Source organism: Falco punctatus, assembly GCF_963210335.1.
Source record: "Falco punctatus genome assembly, chromosome: 4".
In the NCBI taxonomy this organism is placed as follows: domain Eukaryota; kingdom Metazoa; phylum Chordata; class Aves; order Falconiformes; family Falconidae; genus Falco; species Falco punctatus.
In genome coordinates, this window is record NC_137583.1 from 59,538,755 (window position 1) to 59,551,916 (window position 13,162).

Sequence of the window (13,162 nt, forward strand, 5' to 3'; positions counted from 1 at the left end):
TGCTGAAGCAAAGCAGGGTCGTTTCCTGCAGTAAGGGGAAGGGCAGCACGGGAGGGAAGGGCACCCGCTGCCAGGCAGGGCTCCCGTGAGCAAACAGCGTGAAATTTTCATGCAAATTTCCCACCAGGACCTCTTAAATAAAGCTCCAGATTTCCCTGCCCTTAATGAATAAATCACTCAGCCTCGTTAGCAGAGTCTCCAGCACGAGGGCAGCAAGCATCACCTTTGCTGCTGAGTTCACCACTGAACTGACGTGACCAGAGATAAATATTACTTTTAAACTTGTGCTGAAGAAGACAAGTAAAACACCTTAGCTCATAATCTCACAGACAGCAACACAACACAAGGATAATTGAGATATAAGTGCTGCTCAGGCACCAACTTCAGAAAGCTATTTCCCCCCCCCCCCCCCCCCCTTAGTAAGGTAACAAATCATTTCCATAGTGGTAAAGCTCTTTAATGTTTTGGGTTGGTTTTATTTTTCCCCTAGTATAAGTGTTCCCTGAGTCTTTTGGGAACTGGTATTTTCTTCTAGGATGGCAGGTGCATCTTGGGCGGGGGGCTTTTACACAGTATCAAAAACAAAGGGGCTCTGGAAAGGGCCTCTTGGTATAGCTCTGATAAAACTAATACCACGGAGCTGCGTGCTCTACATTTGCACAGCACAGGGAGCTGCCCAGATCAGCCCCGCACATCCCCAAAGCCTGCAGCAATGGTATCACAGCCCCCCCCAACCTCCTTGAAACTCTGCGAGCATGGTGTGCCCTGCTTCATACACCACCTCCCCCAGCCCAGCTGGCCCCAACCCAAGCACACAGCCAAGACTAGCAACGATGGGGCTGATGCACGCTGCCTGGTGAGCTGCAGGAGAGGCATCTGGGTCAGTGCCCTGTGCACTGACATATCCTGGTGTTCTGCAGAAGACCAGTAGTTCAGACTTCTCCCATAACCCACATCCCATTGCTATCCTAATCCTGCAGGACCCTTTCTGAGGAGGGGCTGTGCTTGGTGAAGCTCCACAAACAGGACCGGTGAAGGTCTATTGCAATTTGAGCCCAACTCAGCTGGCCTCACACAAGGCACCAGCTGTCACAACACAAGCAAAACTAGCAGGCTGCAACAAGGCTTTACCATAGGTCAAATTCTACTGTCCATGCTGTTTCTCCATCCTCCAAAAGCCAGGCCATTCTGCTCCTTCACTCTGCTACATCCAGGTTCTTCTTCCTTCTCCAGGCTGCTCCTCCACCCAAGCCCCTCTCCCACACTCCTCAGGACTATTTAACCACCTAGCGGGAACGAGCTACAGCTGCACATCATCCATGTCAATCAACCCACTGCGTTTGAAGCAAGGCCACAGCTGCATGTTATCAATGTCAATCAACCCACTGCCTTCATTCCTCTACAAAGCTCCACAGGAGCAAGAATGCATGGTTATGGGTGGGTTGCCACATCCACTCTGATGCCTGTTAGTGGTGCAGGGCAGTATAGCTCCCCAGTTATGCTGTCTGGCTCTCCCTCCAGCTCTGTCTTCTCCCTGCTTTATCATAAATAAAATTTTAAAAGGAAATAAAAAGTCATTTTTCTGGAGCTGACTCACCTTTCAGAGCAGCTGATGGTCTCATTTTTGTAATCAGGTGCTGGATATGGCAGCAAGAGGTCCAGCTCCAAATCCAGCCCTGTCTCTGTGCATACCAGGTGAGCTCAGTCCTGGTACGGCACTGGTACAGAAAGTGAGGAGAAGCATCAGTAGTGCTGGTTCAAGAGCAGAGCTCTCCTGTTCCACAATGTGAATGTGTCTGGTCCCCCTGAAGAGGTGGAAGACATTTAGGGCATGCAAGAAATCATCGAGCACGTGCCCACAGAACAAAGAAGTGCCAGCGTTGAAGCAAAAGGCTTCTTGTGCAACCTTCTCTCCCTGCACGTGCTGGTGAACAGGCAGGTCCGCACACCAGCACTGCATTTACACAGGACACTGGCCTGCTTTAAGGCATGGGCATTGCCTAGAAAATCCTTGCTGGATCTTCAGGCCATCCAAATGCCTCTCTCTGTTACTCAGAGGCCAGCTTTTTTAAACTTGCTTGTATTTTGTACCTGTGACCATTGCCCTATCTCCAAGTGCAGTCATACCCTGGCATGGACATTGCTTGTCTCCCGAGCACTCCCAGGCTACAAGGCTTATGGGTTGGTTCCCACATGCAGAAGCCACGAAGCAGGGTGTTGGTGCATTTGTGCTGTAATTTACTTAGCTTATAAGTAACAATATTCTTGGAAGGGGGATGGAAAACATGGAAAAACAAACCCACCTGCCATGTGTCTCCCCAGGACTGACCACTTGCTCACACTTTAAGAAGCACGGTTAGTGGCTCGTGCCATGATCAGCCTCTACCGCACACTTCAAGCCCCACTGTTTTGAGCCAGGGATTTGCAGCACCTTCTTTACTGCAAAAGCTCTGTAAATCCAATGCATATACATTGAGTCTAGCTGCTGTCAAGGAAAACATCAATACGGAAAGTCTACTGCAAGAAATGTAGACTAGCAATTCCCAGGCTTTCAGACGGTATATAAACATATGGAGGTTGTCTGCTTTTAAACTTCATGACTTTCTCACTCTGCAAAGTACTGTGAACAGCCACTTGTCTGTATATGCCTCTGACAGCTCTAACTTCAGTAGCACATAGAAGGAAAGAGGCAAACACCTCTTCCGTGACCGGTGGATTATATTTGTTTCACAGTTCAGTTGATCTGGGTTACCTGGGGAGGTGTCCCTGCTGCAATGAGCTCTACTCAACACTTCCAGTCCCATGGGGCTGCTGCTGCTTGTGCTGCTAACACCCTGTTTCCCAAAGCAGGGATTTGCTTCAAGACAGGAACATTTGGAGTAATGAAAAAAACCAAACAAAAAAAAAAAAAAACAACCAAAAAACCCAAACATATTAGGACACCGTTCCTGCTTTTGGAAAAGCACCAGGCTAAGATCCACACTAACTCACCCTGTCATGCCGCCATGGTGCAGAAGCTCATGATTCAGACCTTGAAACAAGCTGAGACACATTGAGTACAAAGCCCCTCAAATGGCTAATGGAGCCCCCAAGAGCTTCTGAAGAGGAATGTTGGGTATTTAGCTGGATACCCAGTTTGTTGAGAAGGCAAAGGAATACCAGACCTCAGGTCTGCCTGCTCTCGTGTTGTTTCACCTCTGGAATTACTCTGTCTGGGACCTTTCTGCTCCTTAAGCCCTGAGCAGCCTGTGGTGCATCCCTACAGTGAGTAGACCCCCAAAATGCTGCACAGATAGGTGAGGCTCTGCCAGGAGGCAAAGGGATGCTGAATTCATCTCCTGCTTGTTGCACCCAAACTTTCCTTCCTCTGCACCTCCGCCAGCCTGCAGAGGCAGAACACAGAGATGTGACCCATGAGGTCTGGGGGACATCTCCACAGGGACAGAAACTGCAGCAAATCCAGCTGTTTGAACAGGGAGCTAGTGCTCTGGCTTTGGGCCGTCCTTCCCTCCCAGTGAAACAAATTCTTCTCGGTTTCCATAAGAGCAATTGAATGAGATGTTCATCCAGAAGCTAAAGAACATTTTAGAGCTGTGACTCACGATTGTGTGAGATGGATAATTAGGCAATTAGAACCACTAAGTATTAAAAATACACCATGTCTAGAAATGAGGATGAAGAAGAAGGGAAGACAGGAAAATTCTTGCAGTTGTTTTGTTTTTTGTTTTTTTTTTTCTCAGGTTTTTTTTGGATGGCACTGATGTAGGAGCAAGAAGCTGGAAAGAAGAGAAGGGAGGGAGGAGACAGATGAGACACCGAGTTGTGGGTTATAAGTTATCTTGGGCGAGGCATACAAAAATGAGTAGCTGCCCCTGTGGATTTAAGGTGTGATTTCCTAGGTGGGTGCTTTAGCTCATCAAAATCATCTATCAAAAACCTCCAGAGAACACCAGCCACACATCGCTTGACTTTGGGGACATTAAGTCACTTTTTGCAACCCTAACGTTTTGATGCCATGGTAAGCCAGAGCCACCGTTCAGAGCACAGTCCTGCCTCCATCGCCCTGGGGAGCTGCCGGTCAGGCTGCAACAGCCTCTTCTTCTGGGGGATAAACTTTGCTTTGTCTGCCTGGGCTTTTGGAGTCTCTCGTGTCTCATAGGTGGCAGACCAAAATGCGCTCTTATCAGAATTGGATAAAACTGATCACAGCGTCACTTGTGGTCTTTGCTTTTTGCAGGCTGTTAATTTGTTCAGGCACACAAAAGCTTCAAGGTGAACCTTGGTTTGGGACAAACCTCAGTCTGCCACGTCGGGACAGTCGTTGGCTGCACAGGTCGGGTCTTCTCTTCGCAACACCACAAGGATTTAACGTGGCGTTTGCAAGTGGCCCAAGCTGTGTTTCACACGTGTGCCCCAAGTCCCCTCTTTGGTGAGAACCAGGGTGGTAAGCAGAGACAAGGTGGGTTATGGTTTCCAAAGCATCCCCCTGATCAGGACTAAGAGGTGAATGGAGACACACCCAGTCAGCTGTCTCTGAACCCCTTCCAGCTTTGCATGGCCACACTGGCTGCCCACCCCTTGCATTTCTTTATGGCACAAACGTGCTGTGCCAGCAGCATTTCCCATGCTTATGCAGGCGTTGGTGCTGCAGCTGTGGCTTCATGCCAGTGGTGTCCCTGGGGCAGAGCCCTGGCTGCCCCCAGCTCTGGCCACCACGCGTGGGTGGAGGTGGCTATCGCTGCATACAGTGGCATGCTGGTGGAGGCTTCAGAGAGGTCCCCCTGGAAACAACAAAAAACGAGTCCTCCTTCCCTCACAAAGGAGCCAACATCTCGGGTGCACCAGCCAACGGAGTCTCAACCAGAGAAGGTACATTTGCAGGACTAAAGAGCTTGTGAAGCTTAACACAGCAAAACCCACACAGCCAGCTCTTCAACTGCTCTGCCAGTCAACCTGCCAGGAGCTGCTCTGCTTCTTGTGACAAAGGCCAGATCTGGTACCGGTATGGAGAAGGGGCTACGGTTCTTCAGACTGGGACTTGGAGAGATGTCCAAAGATTGTCCCCAGCTCTCTGGATGGCAACTGGATTTGTCTGACTTCCTATCTGGAAAAATGCATCCAGAGATGTGGAGCACAAGGTTGGGTTTGGGTTTATGGGCTGGGATTTAGGTAACTGGGTGCAGCTTGTACCTCTGCTCCTGGTTTTCTGGGAATCCTTAACCACTTCCTGGCTAGTCCAGGCACTGGTGCCCACAGATGTGGAAAGCAGTACTGATTCTCCTTGTCAAAGCCCACCCGGTAAAACCACTTCAGCACAAATAGACATTCCTTTCCTCCTGCAGCAGTACAGAAAGGCTCAAATCGCTAACGCTAACACTCAAGGGTTTTTTCAGCATTTATCTCTGCCTCGCACATTGGGCTCTCCAACCTCCCATCACCCGGTGCAGAAGACTGGGCACATTCCCAACCTCTTCACCCCACCCCACACCTCCACTTGTGCCTGAAAAGGCCACCCCCACCTCCGCAGCCCCTGCTCACCTCTCCCCCGTTGCCATGTCTTGTTAAACCAGCCCTCCCCAGCGTTTTGCGCTGCTCTCAATGGAAGGAGAAAAAAAGCAACTTTTAAGTGCAAAAGAGCTTTTCTGGTTTTCACTGGGTCTGTTGGGTTTTTTCCCTGGAAGAAGCCCTGATGTTTGGGAAAGGGGCGGATGCAGCCTTTGTGTCACTGCAGCACATCCCTGCTGACAGGACCACAGTGCAAGGTATCACCACACTCATCTGTCCTCCTGCCACACCAGCCTCCAGGCTCGGCTGAAATAATCCCTTCTTAACCCAGCAGGCAGCTAGAAAAACATTATGAAGATCCACTTCCCACTTTCTGCATATGCCAGCAGAGTGAAGAGGTCACACGGGGAAGCTCTTGCCCTACTCTCCCCCTGTGCCTACTCCCCAGCCCCTCCTGAGACTGGCTGGTTTATATTTTACCTTCCCTCCCTTGCATTTGTTTTATATTTTACCTCCACTCTCTTGCATTTATTCCAGCCAAAACTCACTTTTCACTTTGATGTCCAAAAATTCCCTGATACTTTTCAGTGAGTGCTTGCCAACATTTCGGGAGCATAACATCTTCTAAGCAAATCTGTCCATCCCATGATCCTGTCCACATCTCACCACAAGGATTAGACTCCCCTCACTATTCCATATATGCCCTTTTACTGCTACTGCTATATAGGAGTGCCAGCCATGTCTAAGTTTCCTATGGGATTCCTTGCCACAATCAGGTTTTATGATGAGGTTACCCTTTCTCATGCCCACTGACACACTTCTTTAAGTGGCTGAGGTACCTGTGCTGCAAACACTTTAAAACATAACTTCATCTATTCAAATTAAATGTGTAATGGCATTAAAAAAAAAAAAAAAGTGGCTGAAATTTTGACCTTATTGAAGCAAATGGGAGCTTTGTCACCGATGTCAGTGAAGCAAAGGTTTTACTCAGAATTTGAGCAAGGGAGCTCAGATAAGCTGATAATAGAAACAAGCCAGCTGTGAAAGCTGGATCTGCAATCTCAGCCTGAACTCCCCCACCCCACAAAGATTATATCAGGCTCTGCCTCTAATTGCTGTAAGAATAGCCGTCTTATTGTCTACATCTTCTGCAATGCCATTACCAAATGAAGGACACTTTGGATACAAATGAAAGGGGAAAAAAAATAAAAACGAAACACCAAAACCCACATGTATTATCCTGCCTTATGCACTTATGAAATGAGGAGGTTATTACAGCAGAGAGGAGTTAAGCTGCAATGCTGATGCTCTGTCTCGCTGAGGGTTTACAGAGTGGCAATTAAGAGAAACACTTTCTGCATAAGAGAGCTCTTCTGCTGCAGAGGAAGAAAAAATATTTCTGCTCATTTTAATCAGGCATTGATGGATGGCGTTAATCAGTTATGATATCATGTCAGCATGTCCCTCATGCTACAGCTCTGTAGATCTCCCGTAGCTGCCGGATAGCCCCAGCACACTGTTTCAGCCTGGACCACAGCCCACAGCTCTAGGAAGATGTGCAGCAGTTTCAGCAGGCACTGGATGCGGTCCTTTTCAGATTTATTAGGACAGGGAAACACCAACCCCTCTGTTTATTTATTTAAACATTTCCAGCATGGCTTTGAAGCCCCTGCCACTTGGCAGATGCTAAACCCCAGTGTCTCCATGCACACCAGAATGAAGGCAAGTCCCTCTCCCCTAGGCGAGGCGGCTTTTCCCTGTGGGCATAAATCACTGAGCGAGTTTCAAAGCAAGTCATACAAGCTGGGCACTTATCTGCAGCAGAGATGGACTTGAAGGACTTTATATGGCAAGTGCTTTGTTCCCAGATGGTCCTTGTCCACATCCATGAGCAACCCATCTTTGGGAAGCTGCAGAAGGCACATCAGAAGCAGTGTGGTGCTTCAAAGGTCTCTTTGCACCACCCCACACCACAGCACTGGGAGCATCATCCCTAGGAGGCTGGGGACTCCCCTCCTCTTCACATTATGGGCAGAGAAGCAGAGCGTGGCAAGGATAAAGTGCTCTGCCCTACGTTCCAAACCAGCAATACCAGCTGCACTAAGTGAGGTGACCTGGGAGGACTGGGGTGAGTGTGGCTACTCACCACGCAATAGCAGAACCACATTTAAAACAGTCTCCAGCGCTGCAGCCCATGATGGGCATCAGGGCTCAATCCAAAACTTGCTGAAGGTCATCAAATCCTTCAGGGGTTTCCATCTGCTCGAAATCTTTTGAGGCTGGGTGAAAAAAAGAAGTGCAAAAGGCACATAATTATGACTAACAGGAATGATATCCACTGTGCTGGAGTGAGAGAGGGTAGAGAACAGTACAGACCTGGGGGCCTGAAACTCAGATGCCTGATCCTGCTCCTCTGTTTATCCACAGCACTATTCTCTCGGGGTCTGAGGGGTTTTGAGCCAAGGGAAGCTGTGAAGATATGCAGACAGGGACAGAAATCTGAGCCACCTTATTCGGGAAATGCTTCTTTTGCAGCATGTGCTTCTGGAGAGGAAAAGTTGGAAATTATTTGCTTATCCTCCTGCATGCCCCAAATCAGCAGGGGACTTTCTCCAGTGTCTATCTCCTTGGGACCTCATGGGTAGCTTTCATTTTATTTTCAAGCATGTCTTTAAAATGCAAGGAGAGGGAACATCCCCTGGACATGCTTCAGCAGAGGGTCGAGCTGGGTGCCAGAGGCAAAGCACTGGGTACGATGCCAGCAAGGTGTAAACACACATGCCCTGTGGTCCCTCTCAGCAGCCCTTGTCCTGCAAGTGCCACAGCGCAGAGCCATGGCTGCGGGGGAGCAAAATACAGGATAAAATGGTGTTTCTTTGAGTGAAAAAGAGTCTTCCAAGGAGACAGCTGTCTTTTTGAGGAGTGGGGCAGGAAAAACCATGGGGGTCTTTCTTTATTGTGCTACTCATTGCCAAAGGCACCATCCAAAGGAAGAAAAAGGACTGTTGGAAAGCACAGGCTGGCCAGCCTGGGCTCTGAATGAGTGCCAGGAGCAACTCTGCACTGTCCCTCAAGGCAAGGCAAGGTTTTTGAAAAGGACTGGGATTTTGGAAAGCGTTATCCTTTCCACTGCTCTGCTCTGAACCAAGTTCAACAGCAGGAAGGAAGAGAAGAATGAAATGATTTGTGGAAGGTAGACTTGAGTTGGCCAGGGGGTGCCCTGGTGCAGGTACTGGGAGCATCAGATGCCCCTGGCAGCACTCGCAGGGACACACGGCTGGTTTGGAGCAGTATCTGCCTGGCCTTGCCTGCTGCTGGGTGCACCTTGCTCCAAAACAGGGTGCTAAGGGAGCTTAAATACTGCCAGGGCGTGTCTGGACATAAATAAACGTAATTAGACCGGCCAAAGGAGAGAATCATCATGCCTGAATTTGAGCAAATTGCAATGGTCTTAATCATGCGTAAAGGAAGCACATAAACGACTGGGCAACTTGAAGGACAGCCCAGACGATTATTCCTGCAGATGCAGCATCCAGCTGTAAGTCACGATGGCACTATGACAATTTTGGAAGCAAGACCCTGGTACTGAGCACATCATGGGGTTCCCATCCCACCAGCTGGTGGGGAAGGTGGTGGATAAAGGCATCACCTAAATCTCTCTGAGCAAAATCAGGCACCACCATGACCTCGGCAGCATCATGACTGTGGCTGGGCTGGAAAATGCAGATGAAGAGCAGAGTTGGTATCAAAGGGAATGAATTTGTGACTGCTTGGTTGAAGTTCCCAAGTAGAAGTAAAGCAGAGAGAAAACTGGGGTAAGAGAAGAAGAAGCAGCAGAAAAAATGTCTGTGCTGATGCAGGTTGAGTTTTGCTTGGCTCAGATGTGGCTTTTCTGGGACAGCTTCTATTTACCGTGAGGGAAAAGGAAAAAATCTAGTGTGGTTTTGACTTTAATCATCTCTTAAGGAAACCACATATGACACCTTGGTCATGCTGACTTGTACTAGCCCACGAGGGCTGCAGGTGGCCTCCCCCTCTGGCCTCCCAGGCAGCAGACAGTGCAGATCCTGCCTTTTCCCCCAGCCTGGGACAGAAGATCATCCAGAGCTCTGGAACAGAGAAGGCAGATGCTGAATAGATCCACAAAGACTTTCTCTCCAGCCTCTGTTGTGTGCGAAGGGGTGATGAAGGGGCCAGTATACCGTCCCCAACCTGCCACTGCACAGCAAAATGCAGCTTTTCGGAAGGTAACTGAGCTGTCAGTACCCAGGGATAACGCTGCGCGTGTGTCTTTTCCAGGGACAAGGGACAGGAGAAGAAGAGAGACTCACATTTGCCAGATTTTTAATAGTCTGCTGCAAAGTGCTCCAACGTAAGAGTTATAGAGATTACAACTTTCAAGCACAGGAGTAGCTGAGAACAACCTTTGCTTTATGTAAAGTGTAAACAAAGAAGCAAACAAAAAAAAACTTTTAAAAAGCGTCAGCAAACAAGTCTAAGGTTGCCAGCCAATACATGTGATTTCAAAAGCTGAATTTCTGACTCTTTCTGGTTTTTTAAACCAAGGTTGAATGTCTTTCAGAGTTATGGTTTAGATTACAGTTTTGCCCTCAAATGGAATATATCTACCTGTCTGTGCCAGCAACGAAAAATGCTGCCATTCACATCTCATTGGCACTGCTAGAAGAAAGTAAGCGCTGCCGGTAAATAAGCTGCCTCAATAATTAATTGCCCACACAGACAGTAGAATAGACGATAGAAAAGCTCCAGAAATAAGTTACTGCAAATACAATTTCAAACTAACGGTGCATGAATAGCTTTTGAAAAAGCCTCCAAAAAGCAGACCCTGAGTTTCAGAGAGAGTAAAACACCACCAAACAACCTGTCTCTGCTTTCTGAATGAGATCTCAGCCTATTCCACTTCAGATGAGGCAGCACACAGCCCAGAAATGAGCCCACATCACCAGCCCCTGGTTGGCAAAGGAAAAAAAAAGGGATTCAAAGTGGCAGGAATAAATAAGCAGTGGCATGGGTATAGGGAGCACGGGGGTGGAGGGAGGAAGAAATTTGGTGGGTGGGTGCGTGGATGTGGTCCATGAACATGGTCAGTGACAAATGTCATCATACACAGAGAGCAGCCACATGGCCACCACAAGCATCCTCTGCCCAGGGCAGCTACATCCAACAGCAATGGGAAGAAGAGGAGGGTGAGGAAGGCAGGACATCTTTAGCCCCTGCCAGAGAGCATAGACATTATCTGCACCCTCCCCCAAAAAGCACAGTGTGAGGCACATGGAGGAGACAAATTTTAATGAGGCTGGGCTGCCACACACTTGGCCTCACCAGAGGAACATCTCAGCAGTCTGTCCCTCAGACCACACAAGCCACAGAGACATCCCAAGCTGTCAGGAGAGCAGACAGGCAAGGGCTCGGGGTGTACTTTGGCACAGACTTTATGCAGGACGAGGCGCTGGCATGGTTACATACATGGCTGTGTACATGTACATCCAAAAGCCAGATTCTCTGAAAAGAAGTACAAAAGGGAAGAATATGAGGTGCTCGATGACAAGCCTGTCAGTGTTGAGAGGCATTTGGGCAATTTCCTTAATAACATGCTTTAGCTTTTGGTCAGCCCTGAACTGGTCAGGCAGTTGAATTAGATGCTACTGTAGGTCACTTCCAACTGAAATATTCTATTCTATTCTATTCTATTCTATTCTGTTCTGTTCTGTTCTATTCTATTCTGTTCTGTTCTGTTCTATTCTGTTCTGTTCTATTCTATTCTATCTATTCTATCAATATGGTGATAGGTGCTTTATATATAAATATAAATATAAATATAAAGATAAATATAAAGATAAATATAAATATGGTATATATGGATAAATATAAAGATAAATATGAATATAAAGATAAATATAAATATATATGTATAAATATATATAAATATATAATATATGTTTTAATATATTATATATATTAAAATATATATTATTTTATTATATATGATAGTCTATTCTACTCTATTCTATTCTATTCTGTGACTTAGGACAATTCAAACCTCACTTAAAGATATCATTAGCAAATAGGGGAGGGATGGCAATGAAAGGAAGCAGGGAGGAGAAATTGTAACTAGAAAAGGAAGAAAAAAAATACACATCCAAGCAAAATTTGTAATTCCCACATAAAGGAAAGGAGAGGTAATGATGCACATCAAACTAATGAAATTATCCTGCAGACTGACTACTAGCTAATTAAATTTCTTACTTAGCATACATTAACCGAGCTGCAACTGGCGTTTCACTGCACTCAGATTAGCCAAAACTCTTCTCGTCAGCAGTGAGAAAAATGCCACAAGGGCAGAGCGAGACAGCTTTATTTCACACTACACCCACCACGAAGGGCAGGAGTCGGCGGATAGCCCAGGCAGGGGGTCAGCCGCCCACGAGGCTGGGGCTCAGCTCTGAGCAATGCCTGGGGGGGACCGCAGCCCACCGCCTCAGCACAGTGCCGCAGGCACAGGCGTCAGCACCACCGTGTGTAGCCCTCAGATAAAAGGCCACCCTCTACAAGTGACGTGGTGGAGGGGTCACATTCATGGTTTCTCAGGGGCTGCAGACCAGGCGTGCTCTGACTGAGAACCGAGGAATATGTTCTTCTGATCTGACAACCCCATTCGTGAGAGCTGGAGCACAGAAGGGAAATCAGATTTATTCTGGTTCATGTGGGTAACCCAGCAGGACTATTTTGTGGCTGGAGATTCATTATTTAGCAATTTTACTGAGGTCAGTAGAGCTGTATTAGGATACATCTCTCCACGACTGGAAGCTAATAGCTCTAGGACAGCAGACCAGCACACCTCTCTGTGCGCACACCCCCACACCCAGGGTGCCTTTTTTTACCCTTAAAATGTGATAGACTCCAGACAAGAAGTTAAGATACTTCAGGTTTAAAAGTAATAAGTGTGCCTGTCGGGATTTTTTCTTTTCTAGAAACATGAAGTCAGAGGTTGGTATCACCTGCAGAGCCCATAGAAGTCCTCCCAGTAGTTTGAGCCGGGAACAGGAGGTGGGCAGCAGTCAGACGTGTTGGGGAGCCCAGGAATTAGATGGAGAAACTGTCCTGTTGCCCATCCCATTTTACATCCTGCTGGTACAGGTCTGCTCTCCCATATCCCTGTGGTAAGGCTAAAAGCAAACTTGCTGAGTGGAGCCACATCTCTGTTTGCACTTTTCTAGGGTATTTCACAATCTCCGTCACTTAGCATATCCGTGGGCACAACTAAATAACACCAGCCACAGCTTGGCACCATTCAGGTGGGCAGAAGGGCTTCGTAAGGCCTCCAGAGAGCAACCCTCCTAATGGCAATTACTGCTTTTTAGAAAAGGATTAGAGGTTAACGGTAGAAAAGTACCCACACAGGAGCTGACGGCTGCTGTTATGGAAGACTCTTCCCCCCCTGGTTTGCTTCAGTTTGGTTTTAAGGAGCCTTTGGGAGCATGATGCTGTCACGATGCTGAAGTTCAGCTGGAGACAAGTGCTGAATCACAGCAAATGTTTCACTTAAAGTGAACCTCATTCTAGATTTCGGAGAGATGGGATTAGATTATTTTTCTGAATTTTAGTCAGATAGTATACACATTCCCTTACCAAATGA

The 13,162-nt window shown here is 47.6% G+C and overlaps 1 long non-coding RNA gene across 1 annotated transcript; it reads right to left on the minus strand.

Moving 5' to 3' along the window:
* Positions 1-409: 409 nt before the first annotated feature.
* On the minus strand, positions 410-11,443 carry LOC308062343. Its single transcript, XR_013927542.1, has 2 exons — positions 2,304-11,443; positions 410-1,805 (listed from the first exon to the last, which is right to left on the minus strand). It is a non-coding gene; the product is annotated as an uncharacterized lncRNA (long non-coding RNA).
* Positions 11,444-13,162: the final 1,719 nt, after the last annotated feature.